Source organism: Stegodyphus dumicola, chromosome X1 (genome assembly GCF_044657685.1).
Source record: "Stegodyphus dumicola isolate Sdum_Otavi_A_Nest chromosome X1, ASM4465768v1".
Classification (NCBI taxonomy): Eukaryota; Metazoa; Arthropoda; class Arachnida; order Araneae; family Eresidae; genus Stegodyphus; species Stegodyphus dumicola.
The window spans coordinates 171281901-171305409 of NC_140780.1; the positions used below are offsets into that span (position 1 = coordinate 171281901).

The 23509-nt window shown below is 32.4% G+C and overlaps 1 non-coding gene across 1 annotated transcript; it reads left to right on the top strand.

The window, feature by feature from the left end:
* Positions 1 to 9470: 9470 nt before the first annotated feature.
* Positions 9471 to 9545, top strand: TRNAT-AGU (transfer RNA threonine (anticodon AGU)). The gene has a single exon. It is a non-coding gene; the product is annotated as a tRNA-Thr (tRNA).
* Positions 9546 to 23509: the final 13964 nt, after the last annotated feature.

The window sequence follows — 23509 nt, forward strand, 5'->3', positions numbered from 1 at the left end:
GTGTCAGTAAAGTCAAACAAGAGAAAATATCGTATATTCAAAGCCGAGACAAAAGAATCTCTAAATGTGCGGTGTAAATTATACGGTTTGTTTCAGATTATACTTTTATTTTTATGGTAATGCTTTTCTGTATCTATTATTTCTTCCGTTTGTCTTCACCAGAATCCGAATTAGTTTGAGTTTAAATAGTGAACAAATATGTTTTCAAAAAGATTACTGTGGCAATCACCCATTATTGCATGTCAGATGTGCATCCCGTTTAGCCGACATGGGGTTTTTGTAAGCAAGCATTTGTATCTGTTGGAATCTCCACTTCATGAGCACAGTTAATAAGCAAAAGTTACATTTTATGCTTTACTGTGTTTTGCTATAACTACTAATAATTAATGTTTAGTTGAGCTACAAGATATAGTTATAATAAACTTTTTAATTGCTAAATTTTCTCCTTCAGTGTTGCTGCTGTTTAGTTAGATTTCTTTACACGGCGAAGACGGTTATTCTTCGAAACAAAAAGGGTTAACCAAATGCAAATTCGATAGTAAATTAGGTTCCATCTCATAAAAGAAAAGAAAAAAAATTAGATAATGAAACTGGAAGGACACTAAAGATAACCGCGAATTTATAAGGTCTAAATAAGCTCCTTAATTAGCATGAAAACGAGAAAAAGTAGCTTTTTTTTTCAATCAACAATACTATCCTTAAAAATAATTAGTAATCAGTGCGGATGGGATAATTTAATTACGTCGTATTAAAACAGAAATTGTTAAACGGTCTGTTAAAAAAGAAAAAAGTTAAGCTAAAAATAATACTCCTAAATTGTCAACTAGGCATATAATTTTAAAATTTACAATAATAAGAAAATAGAAATGAAGAAAGAAAACTTTTATATTTTTTATTTATTTATTTTGTTAATTTTACCATTTAATCACATTAGTTACTTGCTAAATATTTCTAATGACACGAAATTCCTTTGTCAGTTAAGAAGAATTTTTATGAAAAATTCACTTCTTTCATCCGCTGTAATTTTTTTATCTATCTTCATTTTTACGTGTGTGTTATTATTTATTCTTATGCTTAATTCTTAAATGCGAATTACTCCATGAATAATTATGAGTTACTAAATGATAATTCGTTGAACTTAAACTAGAGTAATGATTATATATTTTGCCCATCTCTATCCGATTGTGATCTAGAACATCCTACGACAGCGATTCACGAAATCCTAAGTTTCCGTGCTACTGCTCTAAGAACTCCGCAAGTCAAAATCAAAATTCGAGAGAATTTTCTAATACTGTGTGAGCCACGGAGCTAAACATCGAAAATTATGAATTAAATAAAACTGCTCATTTGTTACTTGTACTGTCATTATTATTTAAAATATTTATTTTATTGGTAAAATTATAACGGAACAGTTACCTTCTTTACGCTTATGACTTAACGAGGAAGCAATATTTCCAATGATATTCTTAGCTTTTCTAATGATGTAAGAATTCAGAATAATAAAAGTTAAAGTGTTATGGGTTTCTGCAAAATTTGAAGACCGCTGCATTAGTAACATGAAATTCGATAATCTTGCAATCTTTCAAACCGTTCGGAGAAACCACAGGTAGACGAATTTTCCGGTCTCCTACTTTTAGTTCAGCATTTTGGAGTCACAAACGTCTGTCTATAATGCCTTAGCATCCGAACTCTGTCATTGTAGCACCGATAAAGTGGCATTTATAAATATGTATATCATCATACATGTTCCTATAAACATACAATATTAAAACTAGAAACGATAATCCTCTTGTTATTGTGGGTTCAAACAATTAAAGCATAGATGAGCTTATTCTAATCATTTATAGCTTCCTGATTAAAAAACGTATTCGGGTAATTTAAGCTATAAATTAAATATTTACGACAACCTTCTTTACTCTGGAAACTAATATTTTCTCATATTTATTAACATTACAAGGAATTATCATATTCCCCGTGTTTGCTCTTGCGATGTAATTGTTAGAACATCCAGCTAGCAACTGGAAAATCCATGGTCCCGATTAAAGCATAACTGATGTATTTTGTTCCATAGCTTTGATAAACCTTAATGGTACTCGCCCGATCCTTAACCACAAGAAAATCCATAAACTTGGCTAACTAATTTACAGTGTGATATAAATCTCATTCATTGACTTGGAGATACAGGTTTGAATAACTTTAATTCGTATTTTTCAAATAATAAAGACCTTCAATTACAAATTTTTTCAAGGAATAATCGCTTAGTTTATGAATACATATCTAAGAGCGTTTTTTCAGAGTTTGAAATTTATAAGGAAAGAACCCGACGGACCACTGAGCATCTAAAATACGTTATGAAGATACTTTCTATTAATTTTCCCCCAAGACTACAAACTTTAGCAGAATCGATACGCCATCAAATATCAAGCTGTGGTAAGAAATAAAATAGTTTATAATTATTTAAATATAAATATATGTATTTTAATTTTTAAGTGTCAAAATATCTAATACATGAAAGAAAGACCCTAGGCTGTCATTATTTATCCTCAGGTATGGTCCCACTTGGAAAGTTTTCTCTGAAAACTTATCTAAGGATTAATTAAACATATCATAATTATTTGAAATAAATGTCAGTCTTAAACATTAATATTTAACCGTCAGTATGCTTGAATTACAAGTGTAACCAACAAAAATGTCTTGCAGGAACCAAACCAGGACTTTGGGTGAAAAATAAATATAAATTTGAATTTTTCCCTTTGCATTGTTATTATTACTGTTTAAGTTTGATAATTATTTAATAAGCGAAATTTAAAATTTTCTTAAGTATTTTTTATTTTGTTGATAAAAATTTAAATTTTATTAAAAACAATTCTGACGCGTCATTTGTTTTTAAAGCATGCATTTGACCTGAATGCAATTTGAGTTTGAGACCACTACTCTATATAATTTGATGTTTTACAAGCCGTAAGAATCGTCGAAGAATCTTGGAATGAATTTCCCAAAAAACCTTGAATGTTATCTGAAAGAAAATTTCCCCCCCCTTTTTTTTTTCAAAAACAACACGAAAAAAAAAATGCCAGAAAAGCAGAATTTTTGAATTTTGCGAGACAATTAAATTTAGAAGCTGATAGTAATAATGTCAATGAGTTGTTGGATTCACACAGGAAAGAGCTGACCATCGATGAGCTTATAGAGATACGTTAGTTGAAGAAGCCGACACCTCAGATCATGATCCACCAGAAAAGCTTGACAAGTGCAATCTTGAAAGAGAACCTCGGCTTAGCTGGGAAAGGGTTACAAAATTTGGACAACATAGACAGTAATGAGTAATACGATATAGCTACAAAACAAGGAATAAAAAAAATATTAACTTATGAATAAATTTTACGAGATAAAAAAAGTCAATGTGTCGTCAGGAGAGTTTGTTAAATTTTACGAGACCTTCGGCATTGAAATAACTCCGTTTATATGCAATACATTTATTTTAATACTAAAATGCCTACTGCTTAGTAAATTCGCTGGTTAATAAACTCTGCTGCTTATTATGTTAAACTTTTTAGGAATTGAAACAAATATATATTAATTAATAGAGAACTGCCTTTTATTAAACTCACCTTCACCGCTTTAAAACTCAAACTAGCAAAAGACTAATTGATTCTTCAGATCCAGAATAAACTCTTTGAGGCTTATAAAAGCTGTTTGTGGTTCATTTATATACCTTTCAGTTATGCACTGCTTCAATAAAACGGGTTTGTCAACAATTTCGGCCAGTGTAGTTAAAACCAGGAATCACTTGGGGGAGGTGTTGGATACCCTTTGCTAATCCCTGTCAAACATTGTTTGTAAATCTCTTTGTCTGACAGAATACCTTCCTCTTAGGATTAATAAAAGCGGTAATCTAAAGGCATTGCAAACAAGCTCTTTGATTATAAATGAGTGAGTGTTTCCCAGGATGAAAGGAAAGGTGACGCTTAAGTGAGCGTTAGTTCCCTTTCTAGAGCACCAACTGACAAGGGATGGAAGATCCGCATCACTACAGGATGTTCTCAAAAAACATCAGGAAATGCTTCCTTGCATTGTTGTACATATTCAATCCTTTAATGGAAAAAAGAGAGATTGTTGTAGGCTGAAGATAAAGGAAAATAAAAGTATACATTACGGTACGATAACCATGAAGGACAGGTCCATTTGACAGACAAAGTGCAATCTTCCTGCTGGCTAGAAACGGGAATTTCGGATTTGAACAAGTCATTGGAAGAAACATTTTTTATTTGTTATGTGCGTGATTTGTTAACTCGTCTAAATTGCCAAAATGAAACGATTTAAAAAAAGAATTAATTGCTGAAGATAGGAAATATTTGGATAAATGCAGCCAAAGAGAAGCAGCATTTAAAATGGGAATTTGCCGAAGAGCATTGTGCAATTTACTTAAAATGTAAAAATGATTAAAAACTGGTAAAAAATACAGATGTTTCAAGAAAATGCAAAAATGACAGGAACTCGACAGACGTTGAAACCGCTCTTCTAGAATAGTTTCAAGCTATGAGACTAAACAATACTCAAATTTCTAGATATCTCTTTACCACAAACCCTGTAGAATTCGTTAAAATGCTAGGAGAAAACTTTGTGCCAACTGGTAGTTGGCTCACAAGGTAACTCTATTTATCAGAAAATACATGGTGAGAAGCAAGGGGCAGATCATCATGCTGTTAAGAAATAAATAAAAGGCTTTTTATCCAGGCTTTCTAAACGAACAAAAGCCACACGAAATTCATAACACAATAAAAACTGGTCAATTTTACAGAGTATTTACCGTAGCACACATTAATTTTTAAAAAAGGAAAAAAAGCTGGATTTATGAAATTAAAAGAACAAGTTTCTATGCTGTTAATGTGCAGCGTGGATACAACAATTGAGAAGACACCTTGGTTATTGGAAAAAGCAGAGAACCTCAGTATTTAAAAGTAGTCAAGAATTTATCTTTAACTTACTATAATAACAAGACCCCATAAATGACAAGCAGTATTTTTACTGATTTTCTTTTGAAATGGGACAGAGAACTGAAAAACGGAAAAACTGCACACTTTAGTTATCGGTTTGAAAAGCATTAAATTAACATTAAATTTCTGCAAATACAACTCTATTATTCAGCTTTTCGACCAAGGCGTTATAAAAGCTTTCAAATGTCATTACAGAAAAGGTGTCGTTGAATATAAGAAAAACAAAATTTGAATCTTTTGAAGGAGGAAGCACTTCGATGGGGATATCTTTGCTAGAGGTTATGCATATTATAGCAAACGCATGGGAAGTAGTCTCCCAAAACACAGTTAGAAATTACTTTAGAAAACTTGGTTTCTATTTCGAAGAATCCACAGAGGAATTGCAACCTATTTCTAATACTTAGGACATCTATGCGGCGAATTATGAAGATTCGTCTTTATAATACGTTGTAGTTGATGACAGCATTGAGGCAGCATGCGAAAACACTGACCACGATGTTATAGAAAGTGTTCAAAGAGGTAGAGCTGCAAAAACTGAAACTTACAGTAAAAGTGATACGGAAGAGGGAAAGCGACTGCATGCTAACCTCATCTAAATCGGGAATCTCTGCAAACACAACAAATGCTTGAACGGAAAGGTGGAGATCAAAAAAGCTACCAACAGTTTTACGAATTTGAAAATACAGTTAAGAGATAATTGATGAACTATCCGGAGCAAATACGGATAGAACAGTTCTTTGCAAACTTTTAAAATTTCATCAACCATATAATTGTAAAAGTTTTTCACAAATGAATAAATAAAAAATAAATTTCGAAATTTTACACATAGTTTAATTGTAATAAATAATTTAGGTATTAATTGTTAGATTACTTGTTAGTAACTATCTTACTAAATAAGTTCAAAGTTCATATCATATTTAGCAATGTTGAAATCATCGTTTACTAAACTCACCCTCTTAATAAACTCTAATATGTTTGGAAAGGAAGTGCTTTTAAAAATCGGGGGGGGGGGTACTGTATTCTGTATTGATATGTAGGAAAACTAGGTTCTTTATTACATACTTTTCGTCATACAGACTTATACGCAAAGTTAAACTCCGACTTATGTGCATTTCCATCGGTTCCACCTGTCTCGTAATTTATTAGTGTACCCTGTTTCATCACACATACACTAATATTGTGTCTTTTTTTTTTATCTCGAGAAGGCAGCGTTAGCACACACACAAAAGAAAAAAGTTATAGATTCTTTTCATTTGCAAGATAGCTATTTTTAGACTTATTACATGAAGAAAATTTTCACTTCAGACATCAACATCCAGACATCCTAAGTACACATTTGTATCTGTGACTGACATTTTATGATCGAAGTTGTTCTTCTTCCACTGCTAGTTTCAAATCTATATCTTATTCCAGTCCCATGGATTTACGAGAATTATTTTCACTTCTATCTGACGGCCGGATTTATCGTCATCTTCAATGCCCTCTCACCTGCCTTTAAAGCTCTTATACTGCTCAAACAAAAGACTGCGTGGCAAAGTTTGTCATCTATACGCTTCTTAAAAAGCGTATTAAAAGTTTGTTAAGTCTTTTGTTTTTTCCAATAAAAGAGAAAATGTAATTAAATTTCTTGTTTCAAATAAGGTCACATTTAAAATGCGATATTAGGGAAAAAGAAATTAAAGAAATTAATGCTTTTGGCAAATGCAAGAAAATTGTCACCAGGCCTTTGCTACGATTTAAAAGAAATAATTAAAAATACTATATGTTTTTAAATTATAAGCAATTACTAATAATGTTTTGCATTTCTAAAACTAAGCGTCCTCGAAGATTTTGGTCTTGCCTTGTATGAAGTTTTTTCCTATCTCTGGTAAAACTTTTATGGAGTTCCTAGTTCTAGAATATTAAATAAACATTTTTCAAGCTTTAATTGTGCATTAGTTAGCCAGTACTGAAAAAACCAATTCTGTGTTGAAAACTGGTAATTTTTACAAAGTTTACTTCAAAAAATCATGACAGATGTTATATTTTAGTTCTTCCTGTTTATTTGTACCTTACTCGTTTCTATCATTCATAAAATTTAAATTGCTGCCTCTGTAATAAGAATGTTTTCCTTGATCTACATGTTCAGATTTTTAAATTTAGTATTCTTCCATGCCTTCCCGACAAAATAATGCGTTTTCAATTCCATGTTGCAAATTCAGTCATTGGTACTTAAATTATAAAGAATCTGTCCTGAATAATGTTAACATGCATGCAATTCACGTCCTCGTGCCATAATTCTCATCTTTTAAGGAAATTAAGACTGAAATTATTGCATATAACTGCGTACTAAAATTTTTCCCAATTTATTTTCTAAATATATTTTTACTTATGTACATGTCTTGATTTTATACCATTTCATCTGTATATTAAACGGTTTGCGATAGTCGTGCATCAGACCAGTCGATCAGCGCTATTCTGTCAGTAGTTGTTGCTTTCTTCATGTCTGTGGGTCAGAATCTCATCGTACCGTAATTTCTTCAAAACTCCATGCAATTTGCAATGCATTTAATAACATATAAAAATTTAGCGTTTAAAAATAACATATGAAAATTTAGACTTATGCACTTAGTTTTTAAGCAACAGTCTTTTTTACCGAAGTATATGTAACAATGAAGAATGGAATACTTTTCTAACCTTCTCATTCAGATTATTCTGCTATTATTGTTTAAGCTAAACCATATTGATTGCTTACAAAACCAAAGTCGCCGTAAATGAAAACAATCGCAGGAAATTTGGATTCCTACCAAAAATTACCTCTGAAGAGCTTTTCCGAGTAAAACTTACATAGGACCTTCGGCGTTATTCAGAAAATCCATCGCCATCTCGACGTCTCATTGTTTCCGCCACTGCAGATCCCACCGGAAGTCGTCGTTTATATCTTCCGGCTGAATACGAGTCCTGGATGGAGCTTTCAGCCGTTATTAATTTAGATACGCTCCATTGTGATTTACCTCTGTGGGAACTGGCGGCTATTGCTGTCACTTGAAGGAGAAGTGGCGTTCTGTCAGGTACTGATGTCATTTCTACTGAGCATTTTAGCTCATTCGCAAAGAAAGTATTTAATGGAGCCTTTATTAAAAGTAACGCTCATGGCTCATGTACATGACAGTTAAGATGTTTTTCCGTTCATGAGTTTTTCAAATACGGGTGGGAATTTTTCTATCATGTTCTGCTGAATGAGGACGGACAGCTCCTCTCTCAGTTAGTAATTTTGTGTTAAATTTATACTTTCACTTTTACTTTCCGATCACAATTCAATTTGTAAATCAAAAATCGCTTCAACACCGTTATCTCTTGTGTTGTCTACTAGTCTCGATACTCACTTTTGGGTGCGTATCACATTTTAAAGCAAAAGTCGATCATGTATATACGCATACAGAAATTGACCACCTTTGGGAAACAAAATCGATACGATAATGTAATTTGTAAATTTCTGAAAATATTCTTCAATTATGTCAATGATACTTATAATGCCTGTAACTCTTATAACGTACTTTTATAACGTTTATAATGTATTTTTGGACATTATAATATACGCTTTGTATGCTCAAAAATATCATATTGTCGAATGTTTGCATTTCGAACGATCTGTACATCGCTTATAACGCTTAGAACGCATATAATTTTTATAACTTATCTTCATTTTAGCGTCAAATCACATTTGCAGTGTATCACTTTCCAAATAACGCCACGGGCGTTTATGATGTTTATAGCTGATCTTCACTTTTGCGTCGAATCACATTTGCGGTGTATCACTTTTCAAATAACGCTTATAACTTATCCTCACATCTGCGTCGAGTCATTATATCCCATCGGAAGGAACGTATATATATATACGTTTTAAATTTGAATGATCATTTTACATATTGATAAAAATAGCATTTAACATCCCGATTTTCTCTAAATTAATAAAATTTTCGAAGTAATAATGCCATATTTTTGTGTATTAAAGCAGAACAATCTGATTTTCTGGTTAAGTATATCTTTAAGTGTAAAAGATTTTAAAATCGCCTTTTGACTAATCAAGAAATGTAGTAATTAATATAATAAAGTATACATGTATTCTCGCTTACATTCTAATAACATTCACATTTAAAAAGTAATAACCTTATAAGGTTATTCCCCCGCTTTCCTAGCGTGCCTTCGTGGTGTAGTGGTTCTGCACGCTGGGCCAGTAATCCAGAGGTCCGGGGGTTAAAAATAAAATTTTCGAAGTAATAATGCCATATTTTTGTGTATTAAAGCAGAACAATCTGATTTTCTGGTTAAGTATATCTTTAAGTGTAAAAGATTTTAAAATCGCCTTTTGACTAATCAAGAAATGTAGTAATTAATATAATAGAGTATAAATGTATTCTCGCTTACATTCTAATAACATTCACATTTAAAAAGTAATAACCTTATAAGGTTATTCCCCCGCTTTCCTAGCGTGCCTTCGTGGTGTAGTGGTTCTGCACGCTGGGCCAGTAATCCAGAGGTCCGGGGGTTCGATTCCCGGCGAAGGCGTTTGCTAATTTTTCAATCTCTCTTGCTTTCAAAATACCTAATGTCTCTAGAACCTCATTTTGAATAATAATAAATTTATTTTAGTTTGATAAGCAGTTTCGCAAATGTAGAATAGTTTAATGGAAAAGAAAAAAGGTTAGTTCTACTTTTAAGTTAAGGAAAAAGTTAGTTTTTAAGGAAAATGTTAGAACAATTTTCCATTTTGCTGTGCATTTCAGAAATTCTGCGTCATGTGTGGCACATTTAAATTTTACCTCATGTTAATCTGTAATGCTAGATACTTTTTTGTTTAGCTGTTATAAAAAATTAATTCATTATTTTTTGACAATTACAGAATAATTCTTCTTTCTAAATTTTATTAACAAGTTATATATAAATTGCTTTAACTTTCACTTCTAACTCTTCTAAATGCTATTACTCATTCCAGGAATGTTAAGACTAATTAAGTATAAAACAAGATGATGATGATTCGCAGCTGTGTTGCATATGTTATAATAGTTACAGTCAATTTTAATCTAAGCTTTTCGTTTATCTTGTGAGTAAGCATATAAGTACTTCACCTAGCTTTTACTGTAAAGAATCAAAGAAAAGATTCTGTAAGAGAAATTGGACTTGACTGCAGCGAATGAGATTTCAATCAGCTACTGGTAGATTAGCGATTGTGAGAATTAAGCCATCAAATTACCACTTCAGTTTAAGAAGCTTAGTGAACTGTACATCACTGATGGCGACTGTTACCTAGTTGTATGTCGCGCCTTAACTGGTCTGCAAAAGTAAGAGAGTTTCTAATTTAAAATTATTTCCGGTTGATTTAACTTAGATGTTACAAGTTACAAATGACTAATAAATTATTTAGTTCCCATACACTTATTTTTGGCCTACTAGTGGCAGAGTGGAACACTGGTATTTCGAAGGAATTTCTCTTATAAATTCTTCTATGAAAGCATCCTCTCCTTGGGAAGACAGCCTTTGCATTCTATACTCACTAAAACCAAAAGCATTTACTTGTGTGTTTAGTGATCCAGGTGAAGTTCTATAAAGATAACAATTTATACGTCACAATTGATGGCTAATCAGTTGTAGAAAGTGTTACGTCAGATATTATAGTATTACTATAAGAAAGGAAATAATGATATTTTCTTCCTTTATTAATATTTGATTTGTACTGACTGATTTATTCCATAAATTTCAGTAAAAATTAACTAATGGGACCTTTTTACAGACTATTCTTAGACACACCATAAATCTAAGATGTTAAAAAGTTAAATCCAAAAAAATATATGAAATGTGTATCTAATTAACTTTTCATATTAAAGCATTGCATTGATTAGTGCTCTAATAGGGCTGTGATATACGAGCATCTAATGCAATGTATCTAATGCAATGCATGCTCGCCATTACATGGATGGAACATCACATTAAGATAGAAAGAAAAAAATCCTATTATGTTTTACATCTTTATGTTAAGTTGAAAAATTCTGTGAAAAAGTCCAAAGAATTCCGAGATTTTTTTTTTTCTTTTTTTTTTCTTTTTTTTTCTTTTTCTTTTTTTTTTTTTTTTTTTTCCTAAGCACAGAGACTGCTTCCTATACCTAACCGATTTAATTACTCTTCTCAGGTTACGATACTGTCTGACATTTTGTATGAACTCTTAAAAGTTTTTTTTTTTGCATGCTATAGAAGAAATATTGTTTAGAAATGTTGTATAAGCCCATAATTAAGCCACAGACTAGTTGAGTGGATAAGAACACTGAACAATGGTAGTTCCATCCGAGATTGAATTATGGTGAAAGGGTGACTGTATGAGCGTTTTTGCTGTTTTGCCAATATGGAAATTAATAAGAGTTAGTTGCCCTTAAAATATAGTTCTCCAAACCATTCTTTCTATTAGGCAGATAGATCTCCCGTGCTTTGCCCTGATCAATTATGTGATACTTCTGCCACTTCACTATCAGTCTTAACGATCAAGATTTCTTTCTCTGGAAAACAAATTCTTAAAGAGCTCATTTTTATCAGCTCTCAGTCATAATAATAATCATTTACATCCCGGAATATATTTAACAGTCTTAAGTGACCTTATTCTATAGTATTAATGCGAAGTTCTTTTAACTTTTACGCCTGACGTGTAGAATTGGAGTGATTTTTTTCTCCCCATCTACAATTCAGTCGTCAGCTAACAACGACAACTCGACTTAAATTTTGAAAAAAAGTCCAAATAAAAGTCGCTACGAAACATTTGGTTTGTAAATGATACAGTAACTGATACCTATCTGACTTACTGGTCTGTACCTCATCTAAATGCACCTCTCATGAGACATGAATTCGTTGCTTTTGTTTAACGCCCCATGCGTTGTCAAACTGTCTGCATATCAATTGCAGTTAACGGGGTGAGCGTTAATCGGTAAAAAATATTAAAGAAGAAACGAAGTATTAAGCTGTAGGCTAAAAGGATTTGAATAGTGAATGAATGCAAAAGTTTTACAAGTAGATAACTATGTCAGACTGTTTATTTGAGGTTTAAATAGGTCGAGTAATCACTACCAAGTACAAAATAAAATGTCTTTGCGAATAAAATACAGAAAGTAAAATTAACCCCAGGCCAAAGTTTGGTCAGTCGACTTGAGATTATAACCGATTGAGATAATGAGGATTATAACCGATGACACTTTGTCCCCCCCCAAACAAAATTAAAATGAATCTGATTCTTTAACCCATGTACAGTAAAACTTCACTTAACGCGATTAATTAATCCATCACCTAATGCACAATAAGCGAAATCACATTAAGTAAATATAAGAAAGACGAAAGGTCATCTACGATAGCTTATAATTATATGTATTAAAGTTTAAAAAAGAATTTATTAAAATCCAAACTAATTTATTAAGAGCCGCAAACCCTCGCCCAACTGGCTCTAAAACCCTAAATTTTCCAAAACTATCGTGAGAAGAGGTATTTCTTGATTATTATACCAAAATGCCTCTATTACACCTGGAGTCTTATTCTTTTAATATAATGCCTTACTTGGACTTATTTCAGGATACACGTAATATATACGCTTACTTAAATGTGTTACAAAAATTATTGTATAGGTTTATACATGCCTGGACGGGTTTTAAAATTTTATTCTATTCCTAAACCTCTGTATTAATTCAATTTTTGAAAAAGTAAGTTACATTATTTAAAGATATCAGAGTAGTGCTTGATGTTTTTGTTTTGCCATGCATGTTTACTATATCAAGATTTCGAAGATCAGCAAGAAATGAATTTCTCTTAGCATTCTTCATTATGTTTAAGTATCAGTTCAAATTATTTTTATAGTTAGCTATCTATGGTCTGTTTTATATTCAGAGTGAAACGAGGTCACAGAAGACAAGTAAAGGTAATTTTTATTCCTAAGGAGAAAGGACCTAGTGTTCTTTGACATTGATTATCATGTTTTTTGAAACTGTTGCAAAGAAGGGAATTTCGCTGTTTACTACATTCTTATGTGAAAAAAACTTTCTCATAATAAATTTTTAAATCTAGACTGAGTAGATAATATTTGGCTTTTCGAAGCCAAGAAATGTGAGAAAATCAGTTTTCCTCTCTAGGCTTCGAAGCATGGATCATCCGTTGTTTAGCTGGGCATTATAACCACTTACGCTACAAGAGCACGTTTGGAAGTATGAGATAGTTTCTTAAATTCTCTCTCACGTATTGGACACACGAAGAGACTTGAGACCCATATGACCAAATTCAGATGGTGAAGAAATATTGTCTGCTACATTTTAGTTCAGACGCTAGTAACTGTCAGGTTTTTCGAAGCTAGGAAATGCAAAAAAATCAGCTGTGTACTCGCCGGATACGATCCATGGACCTTCCAACTGCTAACTGGGCGCGCTAGTCATTTACGTCATGAGAACACGCGTGGTGGGAACGTAATAATTCCTTATCACTGGAGTTCAGAAATAAGTAGAATTTTAACATTTTACTGAGAAATCTCAATTACGTATCATAAATATCGGAACCTGCATCTTTTTTTCCAGCATGATCGCTTTTTCCTCTTTACTTCCTTGTACGAAGTAAAAAGAAAGTATTGTAATCGCGAAAAATCAACTAATTTCTGATAAATAGCGATAATTACTTGTTTTTTTATTTTATTTTATTTTTTTTTTATTTTTTTATTTCTTTTTCAATGTTTGAAATTTTGTTATTCATGATTTAAATTCAAGTCCCCTTAAAAAGTGTTTTCATGATTTACATTCAAGTTCCTTTAAAAAACAATTTTTGGAATTTAACTTCCTACTTATGGGTTCCCTCATTTTGATACATTTTTCTAAATTTATATTAGGAGATAAGATAATCAATATTTCTTTAGTAAATAAACTATTATTATCTTACTTTGCAGCTATTGCGCAAGTATTAGGAAAACTTGTTTTCGAATTCAATGTTTTAGATCAGACCTATAATTCATTGATATATATATATATATATATATATATCCACACCGCATTGTTTATATATATATCCACTCTGTTACTCGGCTCAATGAGCTCAGTTTCTTTATTCTTATATGTTTGTAAATTGTGCATTTTTTTGTTTCAAAAATGATTGAATTATGTTGTTCTGGTTAAGATTTTTATGCCTTTAGTTAACATGCGTGCAGCAATAATTTTGAAATTATCAACAATAGAAAAGTCTTTTTAAGTGCGGCTAAGCCTTTTTTTAATGGCGGCCATTGATGCTTACATTTTTTTATTACCATTGGCAGCCATGTTTGTTTACATTTGAAACTTAGCAGAATAGTGGATTTGTTGCCAATCTATAGAAACTAAGCTTTGCAACAAAAAAGATAACGCCTTCATTTATTATTGCGAATTAAACCATGCTTAATCCATTCTTGAATTTATTAGAGGAAATAAGTGTTTACGATGTACTTCGTAATTTTTAATATAGATATTTTGAGTTTTTATGTATTTTTGCTTTGTCACGAAGGGAGAACTGAATTAATTGAAAGAGAAATACTGAATCGTCTGTGAAAAAAACTATTTCTTTTTTTATTATTATTATTTGTTTAATTTCTTTTATACATCGTTTCAGATTTATTGTAGTATTTGAATAGAATATGTGGCAACGATTAGATAATTCTTCAGATAATGTAAATTTTGTGCTTTCTGAGTTATAAAATGAATGAAATATAACGCTGTTAAATAAACCTAGCGCCAGAGTGTCACTATGATAAATAAATACAGTGAATTTTAAAGAGTGAATTTATTCTGTTGTGGTTTATGCGCTATCGACGAAGTAGATTTAATTCAATCCAATATGTTTATTTGAAATCCAAGAAAAAGAGCGTATAATTTAATATTTCGTACAAGGAAGTCCTGTGGTGAACACATCAGCTTTTTTAGTCTTATTTCAATAATATCGCAGGATTAAATTTTTTTCTCTTCAGATTGGCGAAAAACTGTTGCAGTATAACAAATTGTATTAGTTGATTAATCTCTCGCAATATTAGATTAATTCAAGGGAAAGCACGCGAGTAACTAGCTACCTAAAGGAACCTCCTCCTCTGGAAATGACTTCATGAAGTGGCTTGTATTTACTATGTTGCATATCAGACAGACTATTCCGGGATTGACTGGTTTTACTCTGCCACTGGAGAAATTTATTCGAATAAAAAGCGGCATTGTAGTCAATAACTCTAGCTAATTATTACGCCTATCAAATTTGCACGAACCTCCAAGTCTTGTGTAAACAAGACATTAAGATACCTCGAGATAATTATTTTATCATTTTCTTCAGAAAATTATGCATTTTAAAATGAAAAAACAAACTACTAACTGTTTAATGAAAGTAAGCTAATTTTAATTACACATCAAGTGGTAACAATTTTCATGAATTTAATCCAAATAATATTTTCAAACAATCCTGTAAGAATGTAAAAATAAACATTTGAAGTAGGTAGCAGGTTAAATTTGTTTAACTTAAAGCATAAAGTGCATACACTAAAATTAGTGCCCGTATTATATATTTGGTTTACATATATTTTAATTTTAATACTTTTTGTAAGACCTAAAATAATGGGACGAATTAACAAAGCAATCTGAATTGGTCTTTGTTCCATCGTAATGGCTAATGGAAAACGGACTACTTGAAGAACACTGAAATATTTAGGTCATTAGTTTTATTGGTATTCCTTTGGTATAAAAAACATAACGATTTATTGACGTCTCAAAAGATAAATCTAAACCCCTAATCAAAAAAAAAAAAAAAAAAAAAAAAAAGAACTATGTAATCTTTACATTCTCCGCAGACTTGCCATTGATGAACACGAAAAGAAAAAAAAATGAACCTAAAATAAGGAATCTTCATTAGGAAATAAAGAATTAAAATAATCACTGAGCATTCAGTTTCTGCTTTCAGCCTTACTAAGGATCGGCTATTCAACTCCCACGAATACATAAAAATATTCGAGATTATAAAATTCGAATCTTCGCCCTTTTTTCGCCATTCGAACATTTCGAATCTTAACTCCCCAAAACATTTAACCCCATGCTTTTTAAAGTATGCAATTAAATGTTTTAACTCCAGTCATGAAAAGATCCGATTTATTAGCATTACAAAAATTTGATAAAAAATGAATGCGGTTATTGCAATCTAAATCTCGCCTGGGTTACCAATACCATTTACCGTGAAGGCCCTGAGTACGCAAGATGGTCAGAGTCCTCATTGCAGCTCGAGAGATTTCGGTTTGGAAATCTTGGTGATGGATTCTTTTATAAGCAAGATATCACAGAACCCTCGTATCATAATCACATCGAGACATCCCAGCTGAAAATCACTCTTTTGATTTCTTCTTTACGTTACTGGCTGGATAGCCTAGATTCTCCCCTTACGAGAACTTAGCTGTATGTTTCTCTCTACGTATAAAAAGCGATACAGTCACTTCCCATCATGTAGCAAAAATTCAGTTTTCGTTGGGCGCGTTATAAAAGTTTATTACTATCGGATATCAGATCCAAAACCATTTAATTCGCAGATAAATATGATTAAATGAGCAACCAAAACCGTAGACTTTCCTCGTTCTTTAAATTTCTTATTATCATAAAGAATTAGTGCATTTCTCTCCGTAGATGCTCTTGTAGTGTATGTAGCTAGCACGACTAAAGATCTATAGCTCGAATCCCAGCAGTTGATTTTTCAGTTTTCCTGCTCCGTAAAATCTGATGTACCTTATAAGTTGTATCATATAAATGATAATCAAAAGTACCTTATAAGACCACTACAGTACCATATAAGTTGCCTCCAAAATTTGAATGCATAAGTGAAATTTTGAAAACAAGGAATGCAAAAGATATATTATAGATTAATTTAAGGATTCTTTAAAGCTAATTAAGAAAACGAATGTGCATTGTGAAGATTCTAGGAATTTCAAAAAGAATATTTTGATCAAATATTTCGTTTTTAATAACATTAAATTATAATATTTATCCAAAGCATACGAATAAGTTTCTAACTTCGTTATAAATTTAAACAAATAAGATTTAATCACGATGATGTTTCAAAAAGCATCCTTATCAGGAAATGAAACTGAGCAGAAAAACTTCCTGTTTCTTTTTAGTTATTAGTCTATTGTTTTAGGTTGTCTATTAGTACATGGGTGGGGGACTGAACGTCATCATTAGATTTTGTATTCTACTCAAGCATTCGGTTCTTCATTACGCGAACGAAACATGACCTTATTAGAATACGAAAGAATACATTTGCATTGGGTCACAAATGCGTCGCTGTGGTAAACGAATGGATTTTACTATTGCTTTTAAACTCAAGTAGGACGGTTATTGTACAAATGTGAGGTTGCGCTCAGGGACCTGACTGCGAAATTTTTACACGTGCAGTTTAATTTAAAATATAAGGCTACACACTGTGTTAATCTGTCAAAATCACAATTTTAAAATCCTGAAACTTATTGGCCCTGTTAGAGTGCCTAATCAAAAAATGAAAATATTCAGTCACAATGCTCTGAAAGATTATTTGCTATTTGAACTTATTTTATAAAAGATTATACCTATCTATTCAAAATTAGCAGCTTCTAAATCTACACATATTTTCTGGTTATATAACCTTGAAAAAGAATCTGTTAGTTATAAAAAAGTATTTGGAAAAATGTCACAAACTTGCAGCAATTTTATGATGATTCAAATTATTAGGATGATAAGAAACTAAAATTTAGAATTGGCTCAAAAGAGAAACAACAGAAAATTTTTAGCTCTTTATTGTATTCCCTTTACAGCTTGCAGTCTTTTGATCACATCTAGCTTACAATTCAGATTAGAAACAAGTTCTTGCGTTCATGATTGTCTCTTGTAAAAATTTCCTTAAGATAATTTTTTAATAATTTCTCCATGACTGTCTACGGGGTTCAAACAAAGAACTTCCAAGGAGAAACGCTAGATTGAACCAAAAAAAAATCTCTCTTTAGAAGTTCTTTGGAGTTCATTGGCTAGAAGGCTTTAGTTCTTTGGTTTTTGATCTTTAGAATTTCATCAGTTGTTCTAGCGAATCCCGGGGCCAAGCAGTTTCAATGATTTGTCTTTGCTTGAGAGACCTATTTACGAACTTAAAAGTACGAGAAGTTAAATCACGTTGAAAAGGAAATCTCCAAATTTGCACAAGTTTCTCGATACTGGTATTATAACGCTTTCGATAATAACTTGCTTTAATTTGCAATTCATGCCTTTGTTAGCCTCTATCACCAGCCTACGTCAATTTTTGTAGTCACTATAACAGAGGCTGCAAATTTCACTTAGCGTATTATGCTTTCCTCAGACTATAAATACTTATCACTTAATGACTGTGGACAGATTAAATATACCTTCAAAGCTAAAAAGTATACTTTTGTAATTTTCTTAGCTCAACAGCAGTCTTTGCTCGCCCTTATTATTATTATGTTATTTTTGCACTCTTTTTTAGAAGTCATTAACTAATTCATCCTTGTCATATGTAATTTGAACTTGGTTTATGTGGATTAGTTTATCTATGACAAATCACGTTAAGACTGTATGTTTAAGGGAAGACATGTCCTCATGGACGACTTTGTAAGGTATTTCTCCCACTTCGCTAGCGTGCCTTCGTAGTGTAACGGTAACATGCTGGGCCGATATTCCAGAGGTACGTGGTTCGATTCCCGGAGAAGGCGGTTGCTACTTTTTCATCTCTCCGGCTTTTCCAACTAACCTAATAGCTCTAATAAGTGGCGCCTGAACTAAAAGGGTTGTGGGTGATGATTCTCCGCACCCAGGATTTGGCGACTAGGTCCCCTAAAACCCTAGTCGCCCCTTAAAAAGGGGAGTATATAAGGTATTTCTCCCACTTCCCTAGTGTGACTTCGTGGTGTAACGGTAGCACGCTGGGCCGGTGTTCCAGAGGTCCGTGGTTCAATTCGCGGCGAAGGCGGTTGCTACTTTTTCATCTCTCCGGCTCTTCCAACTAACCTAATAGCTCTACAACTTACAAAAATTGGGTTGTATTTCTATTGCACCTAATGAAAATCACAAAAAAGCTCATGTAATCAGCTGTTTGACAAGATTCGAATCCCAATCGAACTACTAATGCTCAGTTGTCTAACCTATTCAGCCACTAATGGGTGCAAGATTAATAAAATCAATAGATCTAAACACATTCGTGTCTAGTTTGTAAGGATTGTGTTAATTTTATTAACAGTTAAACTTCCATTCCTATCGATTCTTACTTCAACTTACCACTTCCGGCCAGAACGTAGTTTTAGAATCACGTCTGAATGCTAATGAGGATGAGCGATACGCGAAGTTCTAAAGTCTTAGTGAGAGAACTACCAGATATTCTGGTTGCACGCGTCCGCCTTTTTAGACTACTCTCTCGTAAGTTACTATTACGCTCGGCCGTACTTTAGGCCGTTGGTAGCTTCGCAGTCAATTAACGTTAAGGGGCCAACTCTGTTAGAATTTTGATAGCTTCGGCTATATCTCTTTTGTTAAGATTAGCTTATATACTTAGCTTAGTTAAGATTAGCTTAGTATTATATCAGCTTATAATTCTTAGCCTCTTAAGTTCAAGCCCAAGTGTCAGCTTTATTGTACAACTCCAAGACGAAGTTTTGTTAAACTTTAGGTGAACTAATAAAGGGTTATTTCACTCTTCTTACTTGTTGGTTCCTGTACGCGAACTCAAGCGATTATTCGCTTACTAGTTCTTAAGATTCTTCACTTTCAACTGTAACTTAGAATTACACAGAGGGAAATCCTGCAAGTTCATTCCAGCTTCTATGAATATACCGCAAATTTTAGAAGCTAATCTGTTTCATTTTAAGATATCTTTCGATATCCTATCCTCTCATAATCCCTTATAATAATGCAGTTTCTTAACAACATTATCTCACATAAGCAGTTATTCAGGCATATTATACTTCGCTGCTTTTGTCAAATAACGGTTATTTAAAGACCGGAGATCTAGTGACCTATTAAGAGCCCACCAGCGGCCGAGCGGTAAAGTCGCTGAACACTGGTAGTTCGGTCCGAGGTTCGAATCCCGCGAACGGGCTGGCTGCATGGGTGTTTTCGTGGTTTTCCCCATGTGTAACGTGTATACGAGCCAGTTTCCCTTAGAAAGTCCTCCACGAAGGCATCCCTCCCCTTAGGCAGATAGCCCTCGAGGCTTTGCCATAATCACACACACACAATGCTAGTGACCTATTAATTGAGATGTCAATAAAAATATTTAAGACCTGAAAGCTATTATATTTTCTTGGTTCATTTATAAAATTTTAAGTTACAGCTGTCATTTTCCTGAAAATTTATCATTTGATAACAAAAACGTAAAAATTATAATACTGGAATCCGTATACGTTTTGATTTATGTTAGCTGCTCGATTTTATAATTTAGTAAAGTATGTTTAGAAAACTACTCCTTGAAAGAAGTTTTTTTCTTTAGCATATTTGCTTCTTTTATTTTTCTCTTGTACAGGCAGGAGCATTTAGGAAAATTATTCTCACTGGGAGAAAATTTATAAAATTTTTGATAACTGTCATCGACCTTAAAGTAGGCTAAACAAGGTAACAAGCAATAAAAGGCATTTAGTCATTTGTTGCGCAACAAGAGAAAACATTAGAAATTAAAAAGAAACTAATCAATTAATTGTCATTTTATTGAAATATGCAAGTTTATTTATGCTACAACACAATTTTTAATGAGCATACACAACATGATGCGCACCGCGATAGTTTAATATTTCAAAGCCTTAGAAATATTTGCCTTTTATCAAGGGTAAGAAATATGAGCTACATAAGCATAGTGACACAAAAAGTACTGGGGTATAAGAAAATGTTTAAAGATTCAGTGATAAAAATTCTACTACTATTCCAGAATTAAATATTTTCGTCTTGTTTTGTAATACAACATGTTTTTATTTGCCTAAATACCATAATCCTATATATATATCATAAATCTATTATGATAAATAAAACTGAATAACGTAAATAAGATATTTTAAGTAGTTTGCCTTTAACAACGAAATAAATATTAGGGTATTGCGTTACAAAAGTAAAAAAGAAACCAATTTCTTCAGGCGTTTCTTGTAAGACGCCTGAAAGAAGAATTTAAAAACTAGAAAAGTTCAAATTTACGGTTGAGAAACCACTTTTTTAACATTATTCGAAAAAGTCTGGGATTTCTTTTAACGTGAGAAAACTCATAATTTTTTTATTAGAATCGTGAAAAATCTTTAAGAGGAGGAGATGAATTACTGAATGTAAGCAAATCTAGTATTTGTAATATAGTTTCCAAACGCATAAAAACAATTTTACTGAAATGAAACCACATACAGGGTGTCCAAGGTATTTCACTCAAAGTAAAGAAAGGTGAGTCGATAGAAAAGTTTTCAATCCTACAAATCAATGCATTCAGATTGACTTTAGGAACCTGTATTTATAAAGCTCGCTAATGTTCGGAATATTTTAAGAAATACAACTTTTGTGGTCAAAGTAAAACCATTTCTTAGTAAAGCGAATCGACCGGCATAGTTACAGTTTGCTAAAATCAGTATTAGAAAGCTTCAGAACTTTGGAATTCGATTGTATCTGTAGATGAAAGTAAATTAAATATTTTTGGAAATGATTAAAAGCAAATCATGCGGCGAACACCCAGCATTGAACTTAAAATGGAAAACCTCACTTCTTCAGTAAAGCATACTTGAGATAACCAGATATTCTCTGGTTTTTTAAACGCCCCCTAATTTGCAGTCTGTTGAGGCTGAAGGGAAAAAAACTAAAGGAAAGAAATTGCATAAAAATAACGTGTTATTTAAAATACGTTTTATCAGTTATTGTGTATGTTCGATTGCGAATTTACTGCTTTAACTATTTGAGTTTTTGACTAGAAATAGAGTTGTCTAATGTTTGTTAAGTTGGTAAACTAAAAGGGGTAATCTGATAAAGCGTTAAGTTTCATAGCTTGTCAAGGGAGATTTCGCAAGATATTTTATTTGAAATATTGTTAACTATACTCCTGCTAGCCTTACCGTCAAAAAACGTCATAACTAATATTCTCAGAAAGTTTTCATGTAGGTATATTCGACTTCCATGACTAATCATATTCTTTCCTTTGTATACTAGTAAATCATAATTCAAAAACATGCCGATGAAAACCATTACTCAACACTTTTCTCTTTGCGATCGCACTAGAGCCTAAATTCCCTCCAAATTCAATGCACTTCTGTCAGAGATTTCATCTACCTTAAAATGTGTGCCACGCTTTATTCATATCTCCTTTGCCCGAGAGCAGGACTTTCAATACATTTTTCATTGGTGGTGATCAAAATTCGAATGGTGTGGCTGGGAGGACGATAAATTGCCCAATTTCCTTGCCGAAGTCGTCTCATAGAAGATCGATTTTTAGTCGCCAAGGAGTGACGGTTGACAGGAACATGCAATTTCCAGTTCTGTTTTGAAGAATGATCATTTGTCCGAAAGGATGAGAAAGGATTTTTTGAGCAGTAATGTTACAGTCAAAAAAGATTATTTGACATACAAAACTGTTTTTTAGAGCGTGAATTTAGTAATCAATCTCTGCAAAGTAAATGTCTAGAACCTTAGTACCCCTAAAATAAAATATGCAGTAAACTCGTATTTTCCATTTCTTTAAAGCATTAAATCTGAGAAAACATATTTATTTATCTCTAAATATGTGCACAGTTTGCATATGGTTTTTTGGCTGGATTTACATAATCTTAGTTAAATGTTGTGTTGTGTGGGTATCTGTATAATCGGCTTAAAATCTAAAAGCAGCACAAATTCTTTAACTTCTTTCAAAATAAATTGCTAATGTCTTTTTAATTTTTGCTTGAAATATTGAAGGACTTATTAGACTATGACGAAAAACACTAAAGCTATCTGCCTACGAGGAGGCATGCCTTTGTGGAAGACTTTATAAGCAGAACTGGCTAATATTAATTTATGCATAGGGAAAGCAAAATTTATTCAACCACATGGTTTGTTCTTGTGCGACGTCACTGACCCTCAGTTCAAAAGCAATTTCTCCCTTTACGTCTCTATTTCTCTTTACTTGTGTAAGTAAGTGACGTCAGCGTTGCGAAGAGCTTAACCTTGTTTATTTAGTAATTTTGGATAAAACCACAAAAGAATCCATGTAATTCGAGTCATATTATCAATGATTAACAATATTATCCTCCCGGCCACTGATGGATTCAAAAGTTGCAGAAAACTTTAAAATACTGCAGTTTGCATTTAATCTTATACATAGTTGTTACTTAGTTACGAGGCGTGTTTTTTTTATAAAAGCCTTTTTTTAATACTTTAAAGGAAACAGCATAAAAGTGATACTTTTGTGTCTTTGTGACTCGAAATAGCTTATTTTTAAAGATAATTTAGTGCCCTTCTTCTTGTGAATAAATTTTCATCATTACTGTTATGAAATTAAGAAAATCTGCA